A 27,116-nucleotide genomic window follows, 5' to 3' on the forward strand; every position below is an offset into this window, starting at 1 on the left:
TGGCATCTAGACAAACACGAAGAAATATAGGAGATTTAGACTGGATTTGATTTTAACTTGTACAGCAATTAATATTAATTTCTCTGTCTGTTATTAGGACCAAAGCAGGGCCCCACACTAGACTGCGACAGGGTTATTATGCTTTAAGCAGCCCACAAGACTTGCCTGAGATATTGACAAGTCTTACTAATGGAACAGACTACAATTTCCTACCATGCATTGCACTTCAGGCAGGTCAAGTATTTTCAATACGGCAGTTCTCACCACTTGTAAGAGTCCAAAATGCTAGTTAATGCTCCCATGGCCAGTTGCTGAATATTTATCAGTTTTCAACCCAAAATGGAAGTTAGATTAACTGTTTTTGTGTATTGCTCCATTCAGTGTGATTTGAAGACTGGCAGAAGTACTGTTTTCTCTTTTGCTTCTATAACTAACATTTGATTAATTATAAAAAAAAAAATAATTGGAATAGTCTGCTCTAGCCAATATGCAAACACTATCACGCATAAAAAATGAATACTATGATGTGTAATAGACTTACCATTTCAATGACATGGCAAATAACACTTATTTGCCAGCTGGAGCAAAATTATTCCAGAGAAGTGAAACCCTAGGTGTAGGCAAGTCTGTGTGTGTGTGTGTCTATATATATATATATATATATATATATATATATATATATATATATATATATATATATGAGAGAGAGAGAGAGATATATATAGATATATATATATATATATATATATATATATATATATCTATATCAAAAGTGGACAGAAAAACTACTACACTTGGCTAAAAGAGGAATACAGTAAACAGTTCGATTCATAAAGGTATTGCAGGGAAACTAGTTTCCGAGTTACAAACTGGGGGTGACAAGTGGAAGCAAAGACAAGAAATGCTTGTAATGTGGACTAGATTGTTCATCTTTCTGCAATACACTCCCCTCCCCCAATCCGTGTGGGTCTTGCATGTCTTCTCTACATGCAAGTTGGTGTCCTCAACCAAGTCCGATTTCCTTCCCACCGCCAAAACACACTGCTTAATAGATTCTCTAAATTATCCCGGTATGCAAGTTTTACCATTGCCCTTGAGGCATGGGCTAAATGACTTGGAAGCATTAATCCACTTGTGTTGTTTAGTAAATAAATAGAAATACACTTTTAGAAATAACTACAAGAAGGGTGATGTGTAAGCAATGCAGTTTACTGTGTATAGGGTAAATAATGTAATCAGCTGTCTACACTGTTTGCCACTGTTACATCTATGATGCATACTCTAATGTAGCTCAGCAGTGTATGTTTAGCTTCATTTTCCTCAGTACAGTTACTTGCATAATTGCATGCTTTAAGCTACACTGCTTTTCTACATCACATTCTGTACTCTAATTTTCAACGGTATATTTTCTCGTGGGCTATGCCTGAATATGGTCACTCATGATCAGTGCACCACAAAATAAACAAAGATAAGTTATTACAGCTGTTGAAAATTCTAAGGAAGTTTTAATAGTTTTATGGGGTTTTAGGGAAATAAAGACTGAAACCAGGAAGAGAATGACCGAACAAGGGGACTCCAATAATCTCCTGAAGGAAGGGCTAATGAAAATAGTCTCAGTTCAGATCACATGGGTCAAAAAACACCTGCCCACACTTCTGCTAAAAATGAGAAACTCCTCCTCAAGGCTGAGCCCTTGTGAATTAATGAATGGTTGACCTATGTACTTGCAGCACAAATTCCACATGAAGTGCCATTGGAGGAAACAATTATGGGACCAAGACCAATTAATTTGGGCAGTGGGGAGAGTCTAGGTAGCTAGACAATCTCCTTGCCTCAAACTGGTTAAGCAAAATGAGATTTGGGAACAAAAAGATACAAATGGAGCACGGCAATCTGGTCATGATCCAAGAATGTGGCAGCTCCAGTAAGCAAGATCTTAAATGGATAGGTCCACATGTGGTCACCAAAGTAGGTTTAGTGACTGATGCAAAAGTGCAACCTTATGAAACAACCACAAACATTTGAATGGATCCATCATGATTATGCCAAAAGGCTTAAATTGAAACGAGATTCAACCTCAATACATTCAAACAGCTCTTAAAGGTATATGACAGGATTCTAGTCCCCAACCAAATGGTGCACACATGTATTTAATTCCTAGTACACATATACACAATTTCTAGTTTGTACTTGATTCTACCCTTGAACCGAATATGTATTCTGGATGTCTGTACTTTTATGCACACCCATGCAACACCTGTAACTGCTTAGTATGCAGGGGCATTCCAACATTGCATAAAGAGATGTCCCTACTTTCAATACCACACTGTTGACAGAGCCAAGTGCAAGTCATCAGTGTGCTGCAATACTTAAAATATAGTAAAGCACACTTTTCACAAACTGCATAAGTATGAATATCAACCCCAGAAATGGGAGAGAGGTGTTTTAAAAGGCAGAAGCAATATGTAAGCCACAGGAGCTGTACTTTTGCCATTTCTAGAAATGAACCTTTAACCACACAAAACTCTTCTTTGCATAAATATTGCAACCAATCAGCTAGAAACATGAAATAAACCATTTATCAACAAGTAACAGATCACACAGGGATGGCAAACTAGAAAAACTACTATAATGCTTATGGGATCAAGACCTACCAGTGGCTACCTGTAAACTGCTCAGGTAGCATTTACCTTAATTTTGTCATTCTTGAAATCAGATGTAAAAATCTTACCAGAAGGTAGAATCAGAAATTAAGAGATGTAAGATCACAGATACAGTGAGGTTTCAGTGACATGGATATAAATGATGGTATATTTGCCGTAGTGTCATTATTCAACTTCTGTGGAGCAGGCAAAGCTATCTGGAAAATCAAATTGTTCCCTCTTACTGGAAATGCATGCAATGCCACTTTTGCAGCTTTAGATAAAGTCACAACTGAGCTCAAAGCTACGGGGCCACGGAGATCCAAAACAGGACTGCCCTAGACTTCATTCTGACAAGTGTTAATTGGTCTGGAATATTGGTCATCTCCAATGATGAGATTAAATAAATATCATACCAGAAGTAGAAGATAAAAGCCATGTGCCACTAGCTGACAGTTCAGAGGCCAACCGGCTTACCACCCTGTTTGGTCAGTGGATTGTGAAATTTGTTGCTGGTTTGTACAGTAACAGTACAGATAATTTAACTTATCTTCATGTGCATAAAGTGCATTTTGGAGTGCATTACAAAGTAAGCTGCCAATGTTAAGATAGCACAACTAGTGATAACAAATCAGTTGCAAAATTTAGTCTCTGCGAACATTGCTCAGCAAGTAAAATGCAAACCAAACAAAGCCATAAGCACTACTTCCTTGACAAAGAACATTTAATTAAGCTTTACATTTTTGCAGAACAGATCAAGAAAGAAAAGAAAATTCAACTGACTGACTGATGAAGAAACAAATTAAAACTATTAGAGTTACCATAGTCAGCTTAGGTTCTAACTTCTTCCATACATTAATGCACCCCTTTTCAAAAATGGTTTGCCCCAGAAAGCTTCTGGATTTGTGCCATACTCACAAACAATGGCATCGGCTTGATCCATATTCCCCTATAGACTGGATTAATTGCCACGTTTAACACAAACCAGATGGTATGAACCAGCCTCAAGACAAAATCTGAAGTCAAAATAAAGTAGCACTCGTACAACAGCAAAAAACAAAAGAACGAACAATGTACCAATAAAGACTTTAATGTAACGTACCAATAAACTCTTTACTGCATTAAAGACTGTTATGTTGTCATGAACCAGCCTCAAGACTATCCACCTTATCGGCACAATTAGTCCTTACTGAAATCCTTATCTGCAGGTGGCCCTCGCTGAAATAAATGCTAATGTCTGTTTTTTCAAGGAAGTCAGTGGAAATGAGCAACTCCTGTAATGTCTGTCTACAAAGCAGTCATACAAATTACTTATGAATTTTGATAATGAAACCTATGACACCTAATAAAACAGCAGCATTTTATCTTCAAGGTAAATTATAGTCCATTAATTTATAGGAATTTTACTACATGGTTTGGTTTGCCAGGACTGAGCCTATAAATGGCTCCCAACAAAATGGTCCAGACATTGTTATTTAGCTGAAGACCCGGAGTAGAAATAATGAAATTTATTTACTAAACACAAATCTATTTTATCTTACTTCAAGACTTATACAAACCAAAGCAATACATTTGAAAAAAATAATATTCAGTCTAATCAGCAAAATAACAGCCATAACGCCTATACATGTTGATCGACCCATTAAATAAAAATTGCAAATATTTTTCCTAAAAAAATCATCACAAGTCAACTAGCTTATTTATTATCGTTAGGCCCGGGGAGAAAAGCTCCACAATACAAAGTTACATTACCTAGAGAATTACAAGAAAAATATTTGCATTGCAACCAGCAGGTAGTATAACAACCAGCAGGATGTTAACAACCAGCAGGATGTTAACCAGCAGGATGTTAACAACCAGCAGGATGTTAACAACCAGCAGGATGTTAACAACCAACGGGTAGTATAACAAACAACAGGTAATCAACAGTCAAAACAAGTATCATTCAGTAAAGACAGCAAAACTATTAAAAATTTTTCGAGAGAAAGACAGGCATGCAGCATAATGGCTGGATGTTACTGTTGAGTTACATTTATAATCTAAGTATATGAGAGAAATTAGGAATGTATGAAGGTTTGCCAGGAGAGGAGGAGGAGCAGAGCGTGGGAGGTATGAGTTGAAGAGTGCAATTACATTTCCTGTGAAGAAACATGCAAGAATGAAGTTGTGTTTTGAAGGGGTGTGGATTGTCACAGGTCCAGGGCATTCCATTTTTTGGCTAGGGAAAAGGAGAGTAGAAGCTGACCAGCTGGGCGCTTGGGTTTTTGGATGATTATAAGGTTTTGGTGAGTAGGTCTAAGGGGGTTATATGGTTGTAGGATATTAGATAATGCAGGGCAGCTAGTAGGTTGGAATAATAATTTGTGGGCTGTGACGATTTGGAGGAAGTCAAGTTGATTAGGGAGTTCAAGCCAATTTAAAGAGTGTAGGGAGGTACAGAGATGGGAGGAGGAATTTGCCTTGGTAGCGAATTTGGAGATTTTGTTGTAGCACACTTCGTTTGAAGGTGAATGTGGAAGATGGATTGGTAAGCAGAGGAGCGCCATACAAAAGAGAGGGGAGGAGATGGGTAGTGGCCAAAGTCTGTCTGGTGGAGGGAGTGAGGAAGTGGTAGTTTCTGTAGAGTAGACCAAGTTTTATGTGGGTTTTCTTGATGTTAAGTTGGATGTGAGTATTGAATTTTAAGTGTTTGTCGATGGTGACCCCCAGGAGTTTGGCAGAGGGCATGACTTCGATAATGGAATGGTTAAGGCTGGTAATTTGAAGTGAGTTTTTGTCAATGGGAGTGGATTTTGAGGAAGTACATTTTTTTCATAACCATGAAGTCAAACACCTGCATTTTAGTACGGCAAGAATGCTGTGTCAGTGTCACTATCACACATTTAAACAAAAATACAGTTACAGAAATCTGGTTAAATCGCACATCATTCCCAACAGACTGACACTGATAATTTTGAAAAAACTCTCCAAATAATGCCACTGATTTGGTAATTTTCTTGGAAGTCCCAATGGCAACAGTGTGAACACAACTACATCAGTGTGGGTTACTCTGAAACCATTACTGCAGGAGTCTGAATCAATGGACTGGCCACTAGCTACTTCAGCAGTGACTACCTGCAGCTGTCAATGAGGATGATCATGAATCTGCTTATGTGGAAGAAATTTCTGGCACAGACTGCAACACCATGCCATTCATGATGCCTAGTACAGGTGAGGATAACACTGCCACAAGTAGTGCAGACTACTCTAATTACAAAAAAAAAAAAAGCTCAGATGTGACTCGCACAAAAAAACACGAGGCATTTGTTTTATTGGGGGGGGGGGGATCTGCTCATGTATAATGAAAGACCATACATAGTAATAAAACTGGCTTGATGCCTAAGTGTATTAGGCTTATTCAAACCCAAACTGCCAAGTTTCACAGGGATCAAGTATAAATACATATTCAGATATTATTCATATGGCCCTTTGAGACACTGACATACACTTTGTGGGCACTTTATATCTGCTTACAGTTAAGAGAAGTACTCAATAGAATAGTCAAGTGACATCACTGATTTTGTGTAGCTACTGGCTAGGAAAAACAGTCAAATATGTAGTTATACTGCATTACTGATTTAATATAAGCATGCCTAAAATGACAACACGTTATGATTAAAATGCAATAATTGATCTTACAGTTATTTTTCTTCAGATATATTAACTACAATTGCTTTACAAAAGAATGCCACTTAGAAAAATGTATTAGCTTGATCACATTTAGCCACAAGGATACTGTTTTTGTAAAAACATGTCTGTCTAAAAGCATACCGACAATTATAAACACAGCATGCTTCCAAAGGTTCCTGCACTAGTCATTTCCTGTAAATACAAGGCTTGTGACTTCTCTATAGGAGCAAAGAGTATATAATAAATCAGAGTCAAATACCAGTCAAAGCAGTAACCTAAAATGTATATTAAGGGATCCCTGCTGTCAAGTCAGTTATATGTTCTTACTCAGTAAAGCTACGTAGCTTCCACCTGTAACTTTAGCCTTGCAATGCATGATAGTCTTTAAAAGACATTTACACTGCTCAACATGCAAAAGCTTGCATCTGTTAGAAATACTGAATTATGCACTTGTATGTATCTAAATCTTTTAAGTAGATAGCCAAGTGGACTGTACTGCAGTCCAAGTGAAATGGCTCAAAACAGTAATACACTGTTGCCAAATTTGAAATACAAATTATTCTAGTCGAGGTGTGCATCTTTCATGCTGCTACAAGTGTAGTACAGCATGGCCACACCATCGGCAAAAACAAAATACATTACAGACTTTACTTTTTTGGGAACTTCCACAGAGCAAGTGAAACAATTTACTGTGTCCATTAAAAGCAAGTTGAGTTCACAGAGATGCCATATTACCAGTAAAAGACAGATTCTTATGACATGAAGAACAACCTGCAGCGCATTGTCAAGTAATCCCATTCTTACAAAAAATTTCAACACACATAAATTAGACATTAAAGTGTTTGGATGTTCTATAAATCAACAGTTCAAGAAAACCCCTGCTCTCAACGTACAAGTATTGTCAGCAAAAATCTAAGTGTTTTCCAATAAATTAAGTGATGTAAATCAAAGTTCCACATATCTCGTGGAAAAAGTACAGCAGTATCAAAATTAAATACATCTTTTTTATTCTGTCACATGATATTGTTAAACTACATCACTGGAAAGTCCCAAGAAAAAAAATCACCAAGAGAGTGGTCAGTATCTACACACGGGGGGCCTCCTCCTCTATGGACAATAACTGAAGTCCGATTAGATTTTGATATCAAAAAGTGTTGTTTCGTGAATTCCAATTGAGGTGCTATTGAAATAAATTGCACTGTTTATTGATCTGGTGTTGGTAACTAATTTTTAGACAAAGTAATTCATATAACTTTTAATCTTCAATCATTAATTTTATTTGCCTCAAAAAATTTCACAGACTTGTCAGTCAGTTCAGAGTTCTGTCTGCCTGTCTCAAGAATTCAGCAGACCAACATTAGCAACCGTAATGTAGGCAGAATGACCCAACAACTAGACGTGATGCATCCTGGATCTACAGCAAAGCAAACTGATGCTGAAAAACATTTCAGAGAAGAAATTAACTGCCTGCTGAACATACTGGGGACTTGGCAGGATGAATTTAGGAGGCCACATTGAACTGCAGCTTTCCTGTCAGGCCATCATGTAATGCACAGCCTTAGGACTAGCAATATTCATGGCTGTACGATTTGATCCTGAAATTTATTTAAAACAGGTACATGCTAGCGTGACCAAGACCTTTTAGTACTGTTCTTGGGGAAGGAATAACATGTAGATTTTTGTTTATTACACACCACCAGACTAGCCGCTTACAGAAATCTTGTGTAACCTAGCTAATAAAACTTGCATTTCAGTTGTAATGGGAAATTCTGTGCTACGGTAAAAGAAATCTGATCTTAAAATGGAGCTTTTGATTTTTTTTTTTGACAGCCTCAGCTTCTCCCACATTGTTTCCAGTGATATTCAGAAGTACGGACACTCCCTGGACTTGATCCTCAAACCTGGTCTGGTAGCCAATGACTTGGTGGAACCAGTTTCGTGGTTAGACCACTACCTTGTTTACTTCAACCTTTATTCCCACTAGCGATGTTTCCTAATAGCAAGCTGATTAACTGCAATGATTTAAGTTAACTCGACTTTATTACTCAACTTAGCATGGACACTGCTGCTGAGCTCAAGTCACTCACTGAGATGTGGAATAATGGTGTGACTGACACACTGGCCCAGGTTCACATGCATCAAAGGCCTACCACTTTTGGGCAGGAGTTTGACCACAGATACCAAAAACTGCAAGTAAGACTTTCCCAGAAACTACTCTAAAAAGTACCAGAACATCAGACTTGCTCGTTTAAAGTCTTTAATTGTATAGACGAAAACAAGGTTAGCCAGATTTCTTGTTTGTTGAAAAGAGACGGTCTTCCTTTGAAAAGGATTTACAGACATTGAAATTATCTATCTGAGAAGTTTTAAAAGTAAAATGTATACTCAAGGGACTAAGATAATTCAAAATATGAAATGGCATTTATAAGAATAGTGCTGTTCATCACAATCTGGTACACCTTTTTTGGCAAAGCTGGTAGGGAATGCTTAGAAACTTTAATAAGTCTCAATACTCAAGTACAGGAAGAAATGACAAGTTTCTGATATGTTTAAAAACATTTTCTGCCTGACAGTGGAGAATAAAGTTTTAGATAACTGTTATGAAAAAGATCAAAAAGCACAAATGTTTTATATAGACAATTATTACACAAAGGGGGCAGTCTACCCATTCACAGAACAGCACAGTAATAAAAAATAAATCAAACAATTGGGTTAAAAAAGTTAAGACAGAAGGTTCCTCCTGTTATCAGTGTTTTTCTGCAAGTTCACAGACGTCAAGAAGGCCAAGGTATGGGAAGACACTAAGGTGTTTTAGGAGGAGTTCCCATGACTACATGCAAATATTACTGATACAACAGAAGACAGCATCAACATTAGGAAATGAAGATGCTCTGTTATCCCATGCATCCAAAACAGTTTTGATAAATAATCTAAGCAGTGACTATGCCTGTGTAATAACTCAGAAGAACATTTAGCAGGGCAAAGGGGTATATATTATTTGAAATAAAGCATGTCACCTTAAGGTCATAAAAGCAAAGATAGCTTACTGTTCAATTATATCACTTAATAAACCAGTAATATTAATCTAATATACTAAAAGCATAAAGTTATTTAATTTGTATATGAACAAAGAACAGTATAGAAATGACAAAGCAAAAAGAGAAAGAAAAGCAATAAGAAAATTATTGTAATGACATTCCTTACATGAAGATTTAGCAAGTATAAAACAAATTAAAGTCCGGTTGCAGTAGATGCTTTGAGAAATTTAGTGGGAACAGCAATCTTTGACTCAGTTTTTTGTTTTTTCTTTTTAACATCAGTCCAAGAAGATTTACCAGCAACTCTCTTCAGAGATGCAGATGCCCATTCAATATCTTCAGGTAAGGAAATAAGGTTATTGTTTTTAATAAAGGCAGTGGCTTCCTCTAGGGCATTAAATAATCTTAGTAATGTTTATTCTGGCAGGAAAGACAAGCTGAGTTTTAATGTTATTCTGCTTTAACAGTTTTATTTAATGGCCAAGCTTTTTTCCTCTGTTCCAAAACCCTGGTAGAATAGTCATTATCAAACCTAATTGGGTTTTGATTAAATATCTATGATTTAGTATATATTAACTAGTTTTCTTAATATTTATAACTTCTGATTGTTTCAGAATATGTATTGGTACCTGTGTGAACAAAAAGCCGTTTACCGGCTTTTGACATAAATTGGGTCTCTGACAGTTATATGCTTGTATGTTTTATTACACGGGATTTTTAAATGGTTACAAAGTTGTGGACAGATGGCGCCAGTGAGAAAATAGGCACCGGGCTAGGTACCAAGGTACGGACGGTCCAAGCACTGCTCTGAGAGACCATCGACTCCACCGGAGCCGATGCAGCATGGGTGGTCAGTGCAGACAGGGGAAAAACTGCTGTTGGAGCAGAGAGTATGCACCGGGGTGGACATCAGTACTGAGATCTCCGGGACCAGGGTAGAGGCCAGAGGAGGATAAACAAGGGAAGATGTAGTTAAAAGATTCCGAGCCAAGAGGGACGGAAGGTATAGCTGGAACGGGGCAACCCCTAGCTGCCAGAAGCTGGTCCACAACCCACACTACATCTAATTCAGAAAAACTCCTGGTAGATCTAAAGCAGGCTGCTGAAGGAGAATCAGGTTTTTCTAGAAAGGGGCTAAACCTCTGCCCCAAAAAGGGGTTGTAAGTTGGAGAATATCTTGTCCTTGGCAGATATTAGAGTTTCGGAGCCCTTGGAGCTGAAGAAACTATTGGCACCATGGCCGGGGATGGTGCTGAAGCAGGTAGTGTCATGGGAGCTGTGACGATCGTGCCCTGGCCCAGCAGTCAAGGAGCCTTAATCCTCACCACTAACACCAGGGAGGTAGTCTCCTAGAAGAGAAAAGGATAACTAATACACACAGTAAAGTACAATTTCCCTTAAGTGCACACAAAGATCAGTCAGTCTGGGACTGGTTGCTCCCTTGCTCACCAGGTCCCCAATAAGACTCCCCACTGGCACAGCTAGAGAGTCCAGGTCTCAGCCTAACTGGGCAAGCTAAAACCTCCAGTACCCTCTCTGTCCAACCAGTGCTTCGTGTCCCTGCCAAGTAGCTGACAAAACACACACTGAGATAAGTATTTATACAACTTCAGAGACACTCCTGGGAAAGGCTGACAGATTCTCCAACTGTGCCCCTTTACCCAGACTATACGGAATTAATTACTGCCACCACCCAAGTTAATATCAGCTACTAAAAGGCCCATAAAAAGGGTGTCCAATTATTACTGTGCAATATTATTATCCAATGGTAGTATGACTAACAGTCAAGGCTTACTTTAGAGTGGCCTATTACAATAACCTCTATAAATATGCAATGTACTCAAGCCCATCTCTACACAAATCAGCCACAGGTAGAAGGTTTTAAAAATATTTAATAATAAATAATTAAATACAAGACAAAACTACTACACCACAGAGATATCTTAGAGTTCAGAGATCACACAGAAACTTAAAACAATATAGTAGGACAGGTCTGAATTCCAAGAAAAATACCTAATTAATCTTTACTAGCTTTAACTATTCCTACAAGAAAATACCAGTGCCAAAACTTGCATGTGAGCACAAGACAGAGTGCTGATAAGTTGGATACCAAGATCAAAATGCTTTTCTAGTCTTGTGAGAAATAGTATTTAAACTCTAACAAACATGTCTCTAAGGCCCTCCCAAACTTACATTTTTAACACTTAGGTTTTCCCAGTATTCATAATGCATCATCTTAACACCTGGTCCGAGTTCTCAGGCCACAAACTGCATTATTTAGCAATCTAACACCTCCTCAGGAACTTACAATACAAGACATTTCACATGTATATGCTAGCAGAAACCAAAGCAATAAAGCACCTTCCACATCTAAATTCTAGTCATAAACTTTAGCCTTAAAACAATGGGCATGAAATCTTCATCCAGCCGCACTGGTACAGACTTGTAAAACATTAATAAGATCTTTTCAACTTAAAAAGACACATTTGAAATACTTTGCTTGGTTTTCCTTACAGCAGATGGCAATGTTGCAACAATCCTGAAGTTCACATTTTACAGTGTTTTTTTTACATTTATACACACAAGCCTGTATTTTACATTTATTTATACAGTTGATAAAATTATGTATCAAATTCTATTTGACTAGGCTGGCAACCTTTGCCCATCTCTCCCGAATCGTCACAGGAGCCAATGTCGGATCCAAGGACGATACAGCACCTGGTGCTGAAGAGGTCTGTGCAGACGGCGCCGGCGAAGCACGGAGCCGACTCTGTTCCATAACTGACAGAGATGCAGGAACCGAGTGACTCCGTTTTTCCTTATGTTTTTTGGTCTTTGGAGGGGGTGAGCCCTCCGACCCAGATACAGCCTCCGAAAATGGTGTCTTGATTAAACCTTTTAAAATAAGTTTATTTTTATGTTCTGCTAGTGTACAATTACTAAAACTAGCACAAATGTCAGTCAGCCTTAATATGATCCACACCCAAACAGTAGATGCAATGAGTGTGTTCATCAGTGTTGGGCATCTTACGCCCACACTTGTCATACTGTTTAAACCCCAACTTAGCTTCGTATGACACAGTAAGGCAACAAGGTTATCCTACACAAAAAACAAAAGGGAGAGAAAAAGGTGAGAGAATATCAACGATGGTATTTAAAAAATACCACAAGTGGTAAGGAAGGGCCTATCAAAGGCAGGAGAGAGGGATAGTACCAATAATAGTAGAAATTAAATTACCAAGGTAAAGGGTATAGAATTAGGTTATAGGCGACAATGAGAAAAGGCTAAATTGACTAAAAAATAAGAAATTTTGAGGAAAAACTATCTTAAAAATTACAATTGTTTACTTAGCTTTCAGAAAGATGGCTAGCACGTCTGACTAATGCGGCAAATGAGATCTGGAGTAACTAGGAGAGGGGCATTATGGGTAGGTCTCAGTTGAGAGCTTTTGGCTGACGCGAGCCTGGAAACAGCCATATCGGTTCCGGGAATGGAACCAAAGTCCAATTTGTAATGAATAAACAAAGATTTACAACATCAGATGTAAAGCTTTCTTACTTAGCTCATGACATCATGCATTCTATGCATGCAGATCAGATTACATTACATCTATTGTGTATACGCAAGCCTAATTGTGAATGTCAAGTCTCTGATTGGTTAATATAGCATAGTAGGCTTCTTTTACAAGAATTATGAGCTACACTGTCTGCAAACATTCATGGCTCCCTTTTATAATGGTGACTATATTTTGTGATTAAATATATATAGACACGTTATTTTTTTTCTTGTAAACAGTTAATTATAGCCACTATTTCTAGTGAATATACTGGAGTTTTTTATAAATAGATCTTTATAAATAACTTTCCTATGCAGTTAGCAAGTGTTTAGTATAGGCTTATACATTTACAGGAAATGCTTATGACTAATGGTAATAACTGTAAGGATACTCAAAACCCCATAATAAATCCTAGCAAATATATGTATGAATACGTTTGATCAAACTATAATTACTTTGCATTTAATATTTTGATTTCCTTATTGTATCCTAGATATTATTTATATTTCAGATGTCATGTTTTCAATTATAAAGTCATGTCTTTTAGTATATTAGCACTTTATGTCAGGGAAAGAGCTCAGCAATATCTATGACTTGTGATAACACAACAAACAAATTAGGAGTTTCAGTATTACCCTATTACTATGGCAGATATTTGCAGCTATCTCTATCTTAATTTTGTCTTTGAGTCATTCACTTTTACGACCTGTTATCCATAGTAAGTTTTATATAAATAATGTTTTTTTTACTATTTTTTGTCATTCTGATGCCAGTTAATTATTGATTTTAGTCAATTATTTAAACATCTGCTATTCCAAAAGTTTAGGAGTTAAGGACAAATATGTCTTATGGAATATTTCTAAAATTCTATGTTAACATCTTTTGGGAATGACACTATGTGCCAACACCCAATTCTTGTGAAGTGTTTATTTAGTGGGAGTTTGTCATGATGAGATTTATTCAGAGGGCAAGTAATTACAAATGCTAAAAGATTCTCTGATTTGTTCTGCCATTTTGAAGTTTTTATTAGAACTAATACAGATGCCATGCTTAGGTATTTTGGGTAATCATTTAGATTGTTAATAAAGCTAATGTTTCCTTAGTCTATTAAGCACGAAATTCAGATTATATGTATCCTAATATGTCTCTTGCTTCCTTAGTAAATAATTACTGTACAAATGTTTAACGTTTCTAATAATAGTGTATGTAACTCATCTCTAAAACCGAACTGGAATTAATATCTGATTAGTTGTTTATCAATACTATTTTTCTCAATTTATAATGCATTCTCCATTTTTTACTTTGTTTTCATGGGCTCGAACCAACAAAGGTTGATGGTTGGGATAGGTAGCCTAGCAGATTTAGCTTTGTTTGCTAGACTAGGAATGTATTTCATTCCATGTATAGGGTGTATTAAAGTTTATATCAGAGTGAAATATGCTATTTTTTTGTTAACTGTTTTTCTAGTTTTGAAATGCCTGACAATTGTTTTACTTTTATCTTTCACGGGGAAAGTTATTTGGATTGAGATAAATATAAATACAATTGATCTTCTATTGTCTATTCAGGAAGAGTATTATGTATACAGGATTCTATGAATACAAGTTCCTTTATTATTTATCTTTTTCTGATATGGATTTAACTTTGATATCCCTAAATACTAATGGCTTAAACAACCCATATAAGAGCCAACTTACTAAGGTATCAAACTAAACAAGGCTCAAGTAGTTTTTCTCCAAGAGACATGCTTTAAAATAAATGGCACATTTATGTGGGACCCTAAGGAATACACAATACTTGTTCAATCTTCTTATAAAAGAAGACCAGATACTATGGAAAAAAAAGTCTTCTTAAATGCCCAAATCATTTACAAACATGTAGATAATGATGGACTCATGGCCTTAGTTATACGTTAAGTTTAATAACGTAATTTGGACCCTGGTTAATTTATACTGGTTCCCGGGTATGGGGCTTGGACTAGCTAAGAAACACTTAGACTTTATTACAACTACTTCTAAAGGTAATATTATACTAGGAGGCGATTTCAATTGTATCACAGATATTACAGAAACTACCAATAGGAAATTTCCTAGACTATTGTCCTCAGCCACAGTTAAACAAATGGACAGGAAATGTTTAAATTAAAACATACCTTTAATGCTTTGGGACCAAATTCTTTACTATTCTCATACCACGACTATAGACATGGTACCCAAACTAGAATAGATAAAATTTATCTCTCACAAGATCTTTATTCTAAAATCTTGAATTTTTCAACACAACTGTCCCTTTTCAGATCGTAATTCCCTATTAACAATACACTTGCAATTCAATCAATTACTTCAAGGATTCCTTCATATATCACAAAAAGTAAAGACTTTAAATCTTAGATAACTTCTGAACTTCAGCTTTTCTTAGAGATTAATTATAAAACTGAAGCAAACAATTATGGTTTGGGATTCTCTTAAGGCCTATCTATATGGTAAAACCATTAGCTGGTACAAAAATAAAATTAAAGAATGGGACTCAGTTACAGCAACTCCAAAATCAAATCTCTCATATCTCATAAAAACTTAATTGTTACAGATAACAGGAAAATAGAAGCAGCAAATAAGAAATGCAATGAAATATTATCCAATGAAACTAATTTAGTTATGGAAAAACTGAAATTAAATTCTTATGATACCTCTCGTAAGCATCTTCATAACCTATCTATGAAAGTTGAGATAGGATCAAAAATTAACATGGATAGTATCTTTCATGAAGGGAAAACAAAAAAAAGTCAGACACAGGGGACATTCTGGAGGCTTTTAGTTATCACTATGCAGAGCATCAAAAATAAAATAAGTACAAATGAATGTGAGACGTTAGAGAATATAGTTCCCAACAGAACAAGAATTCCTGAGGAACTTAAGTTAGAGCTACAAAAACCTATTTCTCAAAAGGAAATTATAGATGGGATTAAAGGAAGCAAGTCTAAAAGCACCTGGAATAGATGGCTTAATTATCGAAATTTATAGATCGTTCCCTTCTTCTATAATCTCTCTGCTACATAAAACCTTTCTTGAAGTTCAAACATCAGCAAATATTCGTCCTTCTTGGAGATGTGCTTTAATTTCCCCTATATTAAAAGAGAATAAGGACCCTAGTCATTGCAACTCGTATAGACCAATTTCTTTGTTGAACAATGATTATAAACTATTTATGCCAATTATGGTAAATAGATTGAAAATACCCATATCTAAAATAATTAATGAAGACCAAACTGGTTTCATACATAACAGGCATACACAGGATAATATTAAAATTGTATTAACTCAGATAGATTACCTCAATAGAGGAAACCATGAAGCATTGGCAGTAGGCCTTTGATTCCTTAAATTGGGGTTATTTATTTAACGTCTTACAGTTATTTGATTTCCCCCCTTTTATGTCAAGGAAAAACTGCAAGGATACACCACGAGAATAGATGCATAAAATCTTCTTTTATTCCAGTAAAAACATGAGCTAGGATAAGCGCTTTCGCGTGCAATGATAAAGAAAATCTATGAAATAATCTAACATATGTCAACTTAGTTCCCTTTACTTACAAAGAGAATCCAAATCACTAGAGGTATTAGACAATGAAGTCCCATGTCCCCTATCCTATTTGCTCTGGCCATAGAAATAATTGACATTTTAATATGTAATAACCCAAAGATAAGAGGTATAAATATATATGACCAATATATTTCTAAAATAATGATGTTTGCTGATGATGTCTTACTTACCTTACCCAACTCTAAGGAAGTGTTAGGTGAATTGGATATAGTAACACATTTCCAAAAAATCTCAGGACTCTCCAACAAATCTAAATCAAAATATGTATTAAATAAAAGAACATACAGGTTCCAGTTAATCATATTATTGGAAACCAAGTTTCAACTCTAGACTATTTAGGAATATAGTCCTAGGCAAGAATATAGAGGAAACCTTACAGCTCAACTATGCTAAAGCCATAGACTTAATCAAGACATTAAGCAAAAGGAATAATTTGTTTATAACATTTGATGATAGGTTACAACTCATAAAAATGGTTTGGTTACCTAAAATATTTTATATATAGCACAAGCCCTTATACTTCCACCAGGAAAGAAACCCCTTGAAAAAATCACTTTAGTTCTGATGAAATTCCTATGATACCCCAAAAGAAATAGAGTGGCATATTCTCATCATATCAGAAAATGGGAACAAGGGTTAAAATTCCCAGAGATTGAAACTTATATAAAAGCATCTATAATTAAAACAGTGATGAACTGGATAAATCCTAGATACTCTTCCAACTGAAAACAGTTACACTCCATTATACTAATGAATAAAAATGGTTTATCAAAGAATGTTTTGGTAACTGACAAAGATAATATATGGCACTATTTATACAGTATAGTACAACAAAATTAACTAAACACTAAAAATATTTTTGATGTGTTTAGAAAATTCACTAACACAAGTTTAGATATAAAACTGTGGCATAGATTTTTAATTCCATTTACTATTACAAGGGACTTCCCTGATAAAACAGAGATTTTTTTTGTTTATGGGAAAATGATTACCTATTTTGTTGGTTGCAATGTACTGAAAACCAACAAGCTTTGAACACACAAAGTATACTGTCAACCTGTGGCCTATCCCCTAATGACTGGTTGGTTCTTCAGAGTGTCACAGCATACACTAAGGAACTGTGTAGAATAAAACATAACGTATCCTTCAAAACCGTACCAAAAATTATAAACTGGATTTTTGGAATTCTATATAATATCAGTGTTAAGAATGAATTATCATATCTATATAACACTGTCTATAAGACAGCTCCTAAAGATTCTTACTGGCAATACCTAACTAAAGGGTTTCAAGTGTCATCAATGCAAGATAAACTAAACATTTTATTTTCAGTTAAACTTCTTACTCAATTCTGGAGCATTTTTCATTGGAAATTTCTACAAAGATCCTTTTTGACACCTGAGAAATTCTCAAAAATGAACCCTCCAAATAGCAAGTTATGTAGGAGATGTCATCTGTCCACTAATGCTGACTGGTCTCATTTTTTTATGACTGTACTAATATTAAACCATACTGGAATTAGATTAACAAAATTCTTTACGCTATTTATACCGATATATTTCTTTTGACAACATCCTTAATGTTAGTGAATGCTGTTAATAGTAATATGAAGAAAGAGGACTTGTATTTGTTGTGGACAATGTTAGCAATAGCCAGAAAATTTATAATTGGAAGATGGAACTCGGTAGCACCCACAATGGAGGAATTCCTATTATCACTGAAATAATGCATACTAATGGAGAAAAGAACTAAAGAGTTAAGAACTTTTCCTAAGCCATTGGTTAATAGTCCATGCAGGAAAGTTTTGAATTTGATGGATACCCTACAGATGGAACCAAACCCTTCCTATCATAGCTTATATACTAACTTATTAAACTACAAATGTTTTTAGCTGAATCCTTTTTGTCAGGCTGAATGTAAATAATGTGAATAGTTATTGAATGTTATGAGTGTATTAAAGTATTGAGTTATTTCATCAAAATAAAAATCATTTGAGTAAAAAAAAAAAAGGAAATGAAGATGCTTTAGACAGCTCCTTACCCGAACATGTCAGTCCCCACCTGGGTCAATGACCCTTTTCAACATTTTTGATTATACAAGAAAAGGAATAAACAGATGGAATTGACAAAAGATATTTACCAGGACACTCATAGGTAACAACAAAGGAAGACAACATTAATATGAACAGTTTGATATGCAAGCTATGATTTCAAGTTAAGTAGATTCTAGCACTACCAACTTTATGGACACTAACAATGTCAATAAGCTTGTACAAAACAATTGTGGTAGGTTTACTGATTCAAGTGGTTTTAAGCTGTTTTTCTTTCTTTTAATATTAATAGGTAGTTAAGGGAGAATAAAAGGCGTAATTCATTTGCAGCAATAAATAAGGTGGATGGAGACAAAACAGACTAATACTACATATGGTAACATCACTGACATATACAGTTTGAATAATTGAATACTGAATTAGTGTGAATGTGGTTTTGCAAAAAACCCCTAAACATAGCATCTTCTAGAAGGCAAAATTTGAAACATGGTTTTATGAATGTTAAAATGGTAAGTAGTTTTAATTCGTTTAAAAAGAAAAGTCATTTAACTGATCTCTTATTCCTTTAAACATTTTGTCTGATAAACAGTTATAGCAAAATAATTAAATGTGGGTTACCAGCTTTTGGGTTTATTACATACCTGGTAATATTAGTTTAGAGTTGTATATTTGTCTTTCTAATGAACATCCTAAGGTACATTTTTTTTAGTATTCGAAAAATCCATAAAGACCACACAAGCCAAGCATTTAGAATAACTTCTGGTAAGGGTTCAAAAACTGAATAGAAGCATCTATTTAGATGATGTCTTCAAGAATGAAGAAAAACTTCTAACAGACGTTAGAGAGCTGGCATTTATGTATATTAAATAATGCTGACTGGGCAAAAATGTTCCTCTGGAGGTTGGAATAGAGATTACAAAACCATAACAAAACATGTTTATTAAATACAGACGTTGGTCCATCATGCATGTTAATGGAATTAGTATTGAATAACAATGATTTTTATGTAAGAAGAATGGCTAGCAGTTAAAAGTGGCGGCAAAGGGGTATATATGGCAACCATCTTGCATCAACGAACAGCAGCTATTCTATCAGATAAAGAAGTGGCAACAGGAGTAAATATGGCCCCCGTCTTACATGAAATGTAATGGCCCAGTCAGGGCTTGAATATATGATAGGATGCAAATATTGCGGAAATATAACATTTTATAAGAGACAAAGGGATTTTTTTTAATATGGAAAGGTGAGACTTATTTAAATATTCTATAAATTAAGTAAAAAGTAACAGTACAAACGTTTAAGATTTACAGACCATCTGGCCAGCAGTAGTATAAACATTGTGGATATTTATTTTCCTCTTGAAAACTGGGTATTCCACTCAAAAAGTGTACCAAAATATAATTTGATAAAGCATATTGGAATAAAAATAGTACTTATTCAGGGTACCTTAAAACATATTATAAAGGGCAGAGCAGTTAGAATGTCCAGGTTAAAAACTTGCATAATGATGTTTGCTGATGATGTCTGAAGAAAAAAATATCAAATTTAGCTAGGACATTCCAGAGTAGAGTTTATAATGCTGACTAAATATGGATATGGAAACTGACAAAAAGGTGTACTAAAGTTCACTTTTGAGAGACTATGGTGAATAAAGAAATTAAGAAAAATAAAGATTTTTCACTAGATTGTCTAGATTTAGTATACATGCTGACGCTGTAAAACTAATAGTAAAAACTGTTTCAAAGTAACCCTGACTTACAGAAAGTTATAAGGAGCAAACCAGTATTGTCATACAACAAAAGCAATTATTTCAAGGAATTACTGGTGAAAAGTAGGATCACACAGCATAAAGAAAATAACGGAATTTAAAAATGTGGTTTCTGCATATGAGCATAGTAGTAAATATGTGACTTTAAAAGGTTTTGATACATCTGTAATTCAGAAAAAAGGTTTTATAAACTGAGGTATGGGATTCATGTGAAACTGGTTACACTGGAAATACTTGTAGAAAGTTAAGTGCAAGAATATACAAGCACTGTAATCCTGTAAATTTTAAATAATGTGTTGAGGCATGCAACTGCAGCAATTTTAAAAAGTTTGAATTCGGAATCATTACAAGAAAATGCACAAGGAAGGGATGTGAATAATGTATTGGAATATAGTTAGCATGGAAGCTGGATGTTGCTTTTCCAGGTTTGAGTAATTTCAATATCAGATGTATTTTATGGATGGAGTAGGAGTGAATTTTATTGTTTAGTTAACTAAAAGGGGAGGAGTAATGGTTATTTAAACTGAATGTTTTATGGTATGCATTCAGTTTTGAAGTTGTATGGTGAAATAAAGGATAAAAATCTTTAAAATATAATTTCATCCATGGTGGTCTGGTGTATCCATTGTTAGTGCATTTTTGTTGGTTTTATTATTTTGTTTTTGTACATTATATTCCATTTTTGTAATTTTTTTTAATGTGGTAAGATGAGCAAAATCTGGAAGACCACTGGAAAAGAAAATATTTGCTTAAGGGCAAGCATTTTTGATGCGCACTACACTACTTTCCAGAGAAATCTTATGCACCAATGCAGATAACCTATCCATTGAGATTTCCACTCTACCCAATTGTCTAATACTTTTCTGAGTAATAACTGGAATGTGCAGCCAGGCATACCCTGCTGCTTGCAAAGTGTACAACCTCTTACTGTGTAGATGTAAAATGCACCCCCTGCAGATAAGGCTGTTAACAGACCTCCCTTTAAAAGTGCAACTTATTGTTACAGTGAATATTTACACTGATCTCTGCTGTGCAGAATTTGGTCATTTTATTTTATTTGTTAACCAGGTTGGTCCAACTGAGCTAGAACCCATTTTCAGTCTAGACCCAAGAAAAGCTCCAATGCAATTTACACAAAATTCACAATAATAGAATATATACAAGGTAATTAGTGTGCAATCGTACAATGAGGAATATATACATGAGCAACAATTTTAACAGTTAAAAGTGACAAAAATGATAACAGCACAAATATCTCAGTGGTGATGATAAAAAAATATGATACAGTGCAAATAATTCAGATGTAAACCTACACAGACTACATTGTTTTAGACGTATATGCAGTGGATACAGAGATGTGAGATAACCTGAGTACAGAAGGCAACTATATGAAGGGAGTATGTAAAAGAGAGAGGCTGTGGAGTTGATAGAGGTAGAGTGATGAGATGAAAACAATGAGGTGAGGTTGAAAAGGATAGGAATTGGTTAGGTAGGCTTCTGGCATGGACAGATCCTTGAGCTTATGAGGAAGAGTTTAAGTTGCTTTTTGAACAGAGAAGTATTTGAGGTATTTCTAATGGAGTAAGGACATTTGTTCCAAGCTGAAGATGCACTGTAGTTTTACAGAAGTTTACCTATATTTCTATTTGGTATGTGTATGTCTAGGATTTGTTGGTCAGAGCTTCTGAGTAATCTGGAGGGGGTCTAGAAGGAGACTAGAGAAGAGAGGAAGGGGCAGGCAAGTAAGGCTTGTAAAGGATAGTGTGTGTAATATGAAGTTGAAGTAAAAAGTCAGTGAGGGAGGTCAGGCCATTGCAATTGTGTTAGTGCAATGCAATGGTGGGCTCTGTGAGGCTGCTTTGTTTCAAATCTGGAGATTTTATTATAGGTTTGTTGAATTTGTGAGATTAATGTGTATTGCAGGCTTGTGAGGATGGGAGCATCATAAAAGGAAGCCAGGTAGTAGGAATGCTCAAGCTAGGGATAGTTTAGCTTCAGGAGTAAGGAATTTGTTTTGATATAGTAGTCCTACGTTTTGGTGAGTTTTTTTGATACACAAGTGAATATGCTGGTCAAATTTAAGCTGGTCATCTACTATGGTGCCATGTAGTTTTGTGCGAGGGTCAGCTTTGATGATGGTGTTATCAAGTGAGGAGATGGAAAAGAAAGATTTGTGGTCAGAGAGATTTAGGAAGGAAGAGTATTATGTTAAGTTTTCTTAGGATTTAGGATAAGCAGGTTTTCATTGAGCCATTTTTCAATTGAGTTAAATGTGTTTTGGGTGAGGGAAAGGAAATGAGCTAGGTTATTAGAAAAGGTGATGAGGGTGGAGTCATCTCTGTATTGGACAAGAGTACAGTGTTTCAGGCAGAGTGGAGATTATTGGTAAATATGTTGAATAGAAGGGGACCTAGGATAGAATCCTGGGGAACCCCTGTGTTTATGGGCAAGAAGGGGGAGCAAGCTGAGAATCAATGAACAGTTTGTAGCCTATTAGAAATGTAGCTGGAGAACCTCTACACTGAAGGAGAGAGGCTGAGTTCAATTAGTCTTGTTAGTAGGTTAGAGTAAGATACTGTATCGAATGCTTTGGACAGGACTAAGAGACAGGATACAAGTTGGTTACTGTCTCTGACCTCAGCAACTGTATGAGTAAAGGATAAAAGGGCTGTAGCAGTGCTGTGATTAGGCCAGAAACCATGTTGACTAGGGGTGAGGAGGTTCTCCTGTACGAGGTATTTAAGTATTTGAGAGTGGATACATTTTTCTAGAATTTTTGAAAGAAGTGATGGGATGGCTATAGGTTTGAAGTTAGAGGGGTCTGTGGAGTTACTCCTTTGTGCAGAGGAATAGTATAGAAGGCTTTCCAGACGTTAAGAACTGTGCTTTCCTGGAGAGATCTATTTATTAGTATAGAGATGGGAAAGGCTACGGATTAGGGCCATGATTATAGGTTTACGAGTGTTATTTCTTCTTTGAATCTCACTTACTGTGGACTTGATTCAGTTCCAAGAAATCCTGGTAAGATCTTGACTAGATATTCTTGGACCAGTTATTCTCCAGACTGTCAATTTTGTCCATTGCTCCAAAATATTTTAGGAGGCACTGGTTACCACCTTCGCAAAAAAAAAACATTTTTGAATACAAAATGTCTTTTAGAATTGCAGAACAGTATAGAACCTTCCTTTTATATGCACGGTTATAGAAAATGCATTTACCCAAATGTCTTCTTATATGTCATGATCTTTTTGATCTACACCAGTATAGGGATTTAAATCTTTGCATAGTATTGAGGCAACCCTTATTTGGCTTGTAAGTGATTTTCTGAAGGCCCAAGCTAATTCATCATATTCCATTTTGGTCATTTTTGATCTCATGTTAACCACTGATGTTCTAGCTCATGAAGCAATGACTATGTCTTAAAAACCTACTGTGGTTTATCTGGAGTAGTTCAGTTGGTTTGTTTTTTTCCTCTATAGTCACCTTCCAAAGGGCTGTGTCTGAATGGAATTATTTTGGGAGCTACCACTGTCCTGTGGAATGGGCTAGAGTTGATACTTGAACGGTCAGAAAATAATTTGAAATTCAACCCAAAAAAGGCCACAGCATGCCTACCTCATTTTCTCTTCCCCTTTTGTTATGAGGGCAAATGAATGGAATTTGTTCCATAAGGCCACTACCGGGGCGCTGTTCATGATGATAGTGACAAAGTATTTACCAGGTTGTGGAGTGGTGATTCATCACTGGGACAAAGCAGAAATTCCCCAAGACTCCAAGAGCAGAATAAGTTATTTTTTACATTTATTTGATTGAATTGCACTTCTTTAACACTTATAATTGTGCTATACAGCTAATCTACTACATTTTGCACCATTATAAAGCTTTTTTTTTTTTTTTTTTACAGTTTCACTGCATGTGTACTGCTTTATAATGTTTTAACTATTTTTGTTAGTATTTCATTACTGTAATTGTATTTTTACTGAATTACTTAACTGTAAACTGCTTTTTCATAATGAGAGTTGTATTTTCTGTTTGAGTGCTCTATCCGCGCTTTTCTGTGCATTTTTTATGAGGTGTCTTGTGGTCCAGTCAGGTAGCATAGTCTGGATAGAGGCCTGCTGTTTGTTCTCATTTCCTGCCAAAGAGTGTACCATATAATTGATTTGTTTTCAGTTAAAAGCATTCTCTACAGTCTACTTCCTCTATCTGTTTAGAACTTCCATTCAGTGGCTCACTGCTGTTTTTCTGCTGTGATAAACATTTCTGTAGTGTTTTCTGCTTAATACTGTAGCCAGTAGCTGTAGTATTCCCCATCCTCCCTCACTGTTGGTTTCATGTTCTTATACTTGGTGGCACTGCAGATGCCCGCCCCCACTTTAAATTTGATCTGGGACACTCCTCCCAGTCAAGTATCATTAGCTCACTCAACCCAATACAGAGAGAACATTTGAGAAGGCCAACCCACTTAGGTTGTTAGCCTTGAATAATCTCCTGGTCCTGCTTTCTCCCTTTCTACTTTAGTAAAAAAAAAAAAAAAAAAAAAAAAAAAAAAACTTTGCTAGAATCTCTTGTTCTGGGTGTGCTTCTCAGCTAAGTATATATTTTGGCACTTTTTCACTGATCAGAGTTGAATAAAGCAATAATTTAATTTAGTTCAGAATACAGTTTGAATAAATTGCATTTATTTAAACTGTATTTGCTTTAATACTGCTACACACTCAAGTGCGCTACCTTGCACTGCACTTTTATTTTTAGTGCTGTTTTAGCTGCTTTTTTGTAAAAATAAATAAAATTCTAAACTTGTTTCCTGCCTTTCCTATAACTAGTCTAGTCCAGATACAGACCTGCTGTATCCAGGACCGTTTGTAAGGTTCTGAGCCGTCCAAGCCTTTCTGTGTTGGAGGGAAGCCTTCTAACTCATCAGTGGGAGTGATAAGCACTAGATAGCCTAGCTACCACAAGAAGAGTGGTTTCTGGCCCACAAATTTTAGTTTATTGGCCGTTTGGGCAGTTTTTACGTCTCTTTCAACTTTCTGGTTTAAAAGACCATGTTTGAGCTTGTTTGCCACCTTGCCTGTAACTAGTCTAGTCCAGATACAGATTTGCTGTATCCAGGACTGTTTGTAAGCTTCTGAGTGGTGTCAAAGTCTGCTCTTCAATTTTTCCCTTAGATCTGCTAGTTCGCTCCTCTCCTGCACTTTTACTAGCTTATTAGTCAAGCACTTCACCTGTAGCAATTATTGTAGCACACAAGTGCTACCAGCACTAAATGTTCTACAATGAAATATACCAGTACATATTAATGCCCACCCCTCCAGGCAAGTCTAATGGTCAGTTCCCTGTGCTTTCTCCTATTAACCTGGTGAACCTGGGCATCCTGAGGCAATGTAGCAACTGCCTCATGTACATCGACAACCCTCTCCACTTGCATCCCAACACTCAGACTTGCGGGAGATGCACTTGTATATCCAAACTGGAAGCCACGCACTCTCCAACCAAGACCGGAATGGCTGGTCAAGAAGAGAAGGTCAACACTTGCACCACACCACATGGAACACACAGCCCTCCAGAACACACCAGCACTGTCTTCACATAAAAACACAAACCACACACCAACCTTAATGGAGACTCTCAAAAATCTACACAAACAGCAGAGACCTCCAAGGTAGAAACACACTCGACCACAACACAACACTAATCATGAGACACAATTCTCCTAAACAGTGCGCCACTCAACCCTAAGGCAAAACAGCATGCCTAACACACTAGTCATAGGTGACTCAACAGTGAGGCACACTGATGTCCCTTGAATAAGAACAAAGCAACAGTCAGCTGCCAGGATCTGCCACATAATGCATGCACTCAGGTCCCTCAACAACAGGTACAAATATGACTGTCATTGTACATGTGGGTGTGAATGACCTAAGACCACCTCCCTGGACTACATGAAGAGAGAAATGGAAGAGTTCTCGGATTACAAGGTAGATATGACCCCAGCCCTGAGCAGCATCCTATCATCATCCAGAATGATACCATAGTACAAGCAGAAAATGACCGATTTCAACAATTGGCCAAGTTTCTGGTGTCATTCTAAGGGGATCCAGTATCTGTCTGCTTGGGATGACATGATTGACAGACCTCGATGCTTTGCCAGAGATGGCCCTGCATCTGTCACCCCTGGGCTTCCAGATACTGGCCAAGGCTCTAGCCACCCCTATAGTGCCTTTTTTAGGTGGTGTTCCAAATTCCAAATTACCACCATAACAGCTACAAACAGAAAATCTGAGGGTCATGCTGCTTAACGTTAGAAGTCTAAAATGCACTCGCTCGAAGCACTCCTTAAAATGGAAAACATTGATATTTGTGCTGTAACAGAGGTTCAAGGCAGCAGAAAGCACCCCTGCACTACCAGGCTATAACTCATTCCACATCTTTTGGCCCCAGAACTTGGACCGAAGTTCCAAAGGCAGTGCTGTTTCCATATTCAGACTGGTAGCCCAACATAATGCATCAGAGATACTTCAGGTGCAGCTAACATTGGGTAAGACAGCAATTCAGGTGGTAGCCTGCTATAGGATCCCAATCATGTCCCAAGACTCTCACTCCACCTTCCTAAGCACCCTGGAAAATATTAGGGACAAGCCTAACACTCTCATACTGGGCAACTTCAACTACCCCTCCATTAACTGGGAAAACTACTCATGTACCAATACACTTGCCAAACGTTTCCTGGAATTCATTAATTCCAATGCCTTGGACCAGCTCTTTCTTACCACCAACTAGAGGCAGCAA

The 27,116-nt window shown here is 36.4% G+C and overlaps 1 protein-coding gene across 4 annotated transcripts in view; it reads right to left on the minus strand.

Moving 5' to 3' along the window:
* ME1 (malic enzyme 1) overlaps positions 1-27,116 on the minus strand; it is a 1,705,192-nt gene that overhangs the window by 646,563 nt on the left and 1,031,513 nt on the right. The window lies entirely within an intron of this gene.

This window comes from Protopterus annectens, chromosome 1.part0 (assembly GCF_019279795.1).
Source record: "Protopterus annectens isolate FY-2018-M chromosome 1.part0, PAN1.0, whole genome shotgun sequence".
Classification (NCBI taxonomy): Eukaryota; Metazoa; Chordata; order Ceratodontiformes; family Protopteridae; genus Protopterus; species Protopterus annectens.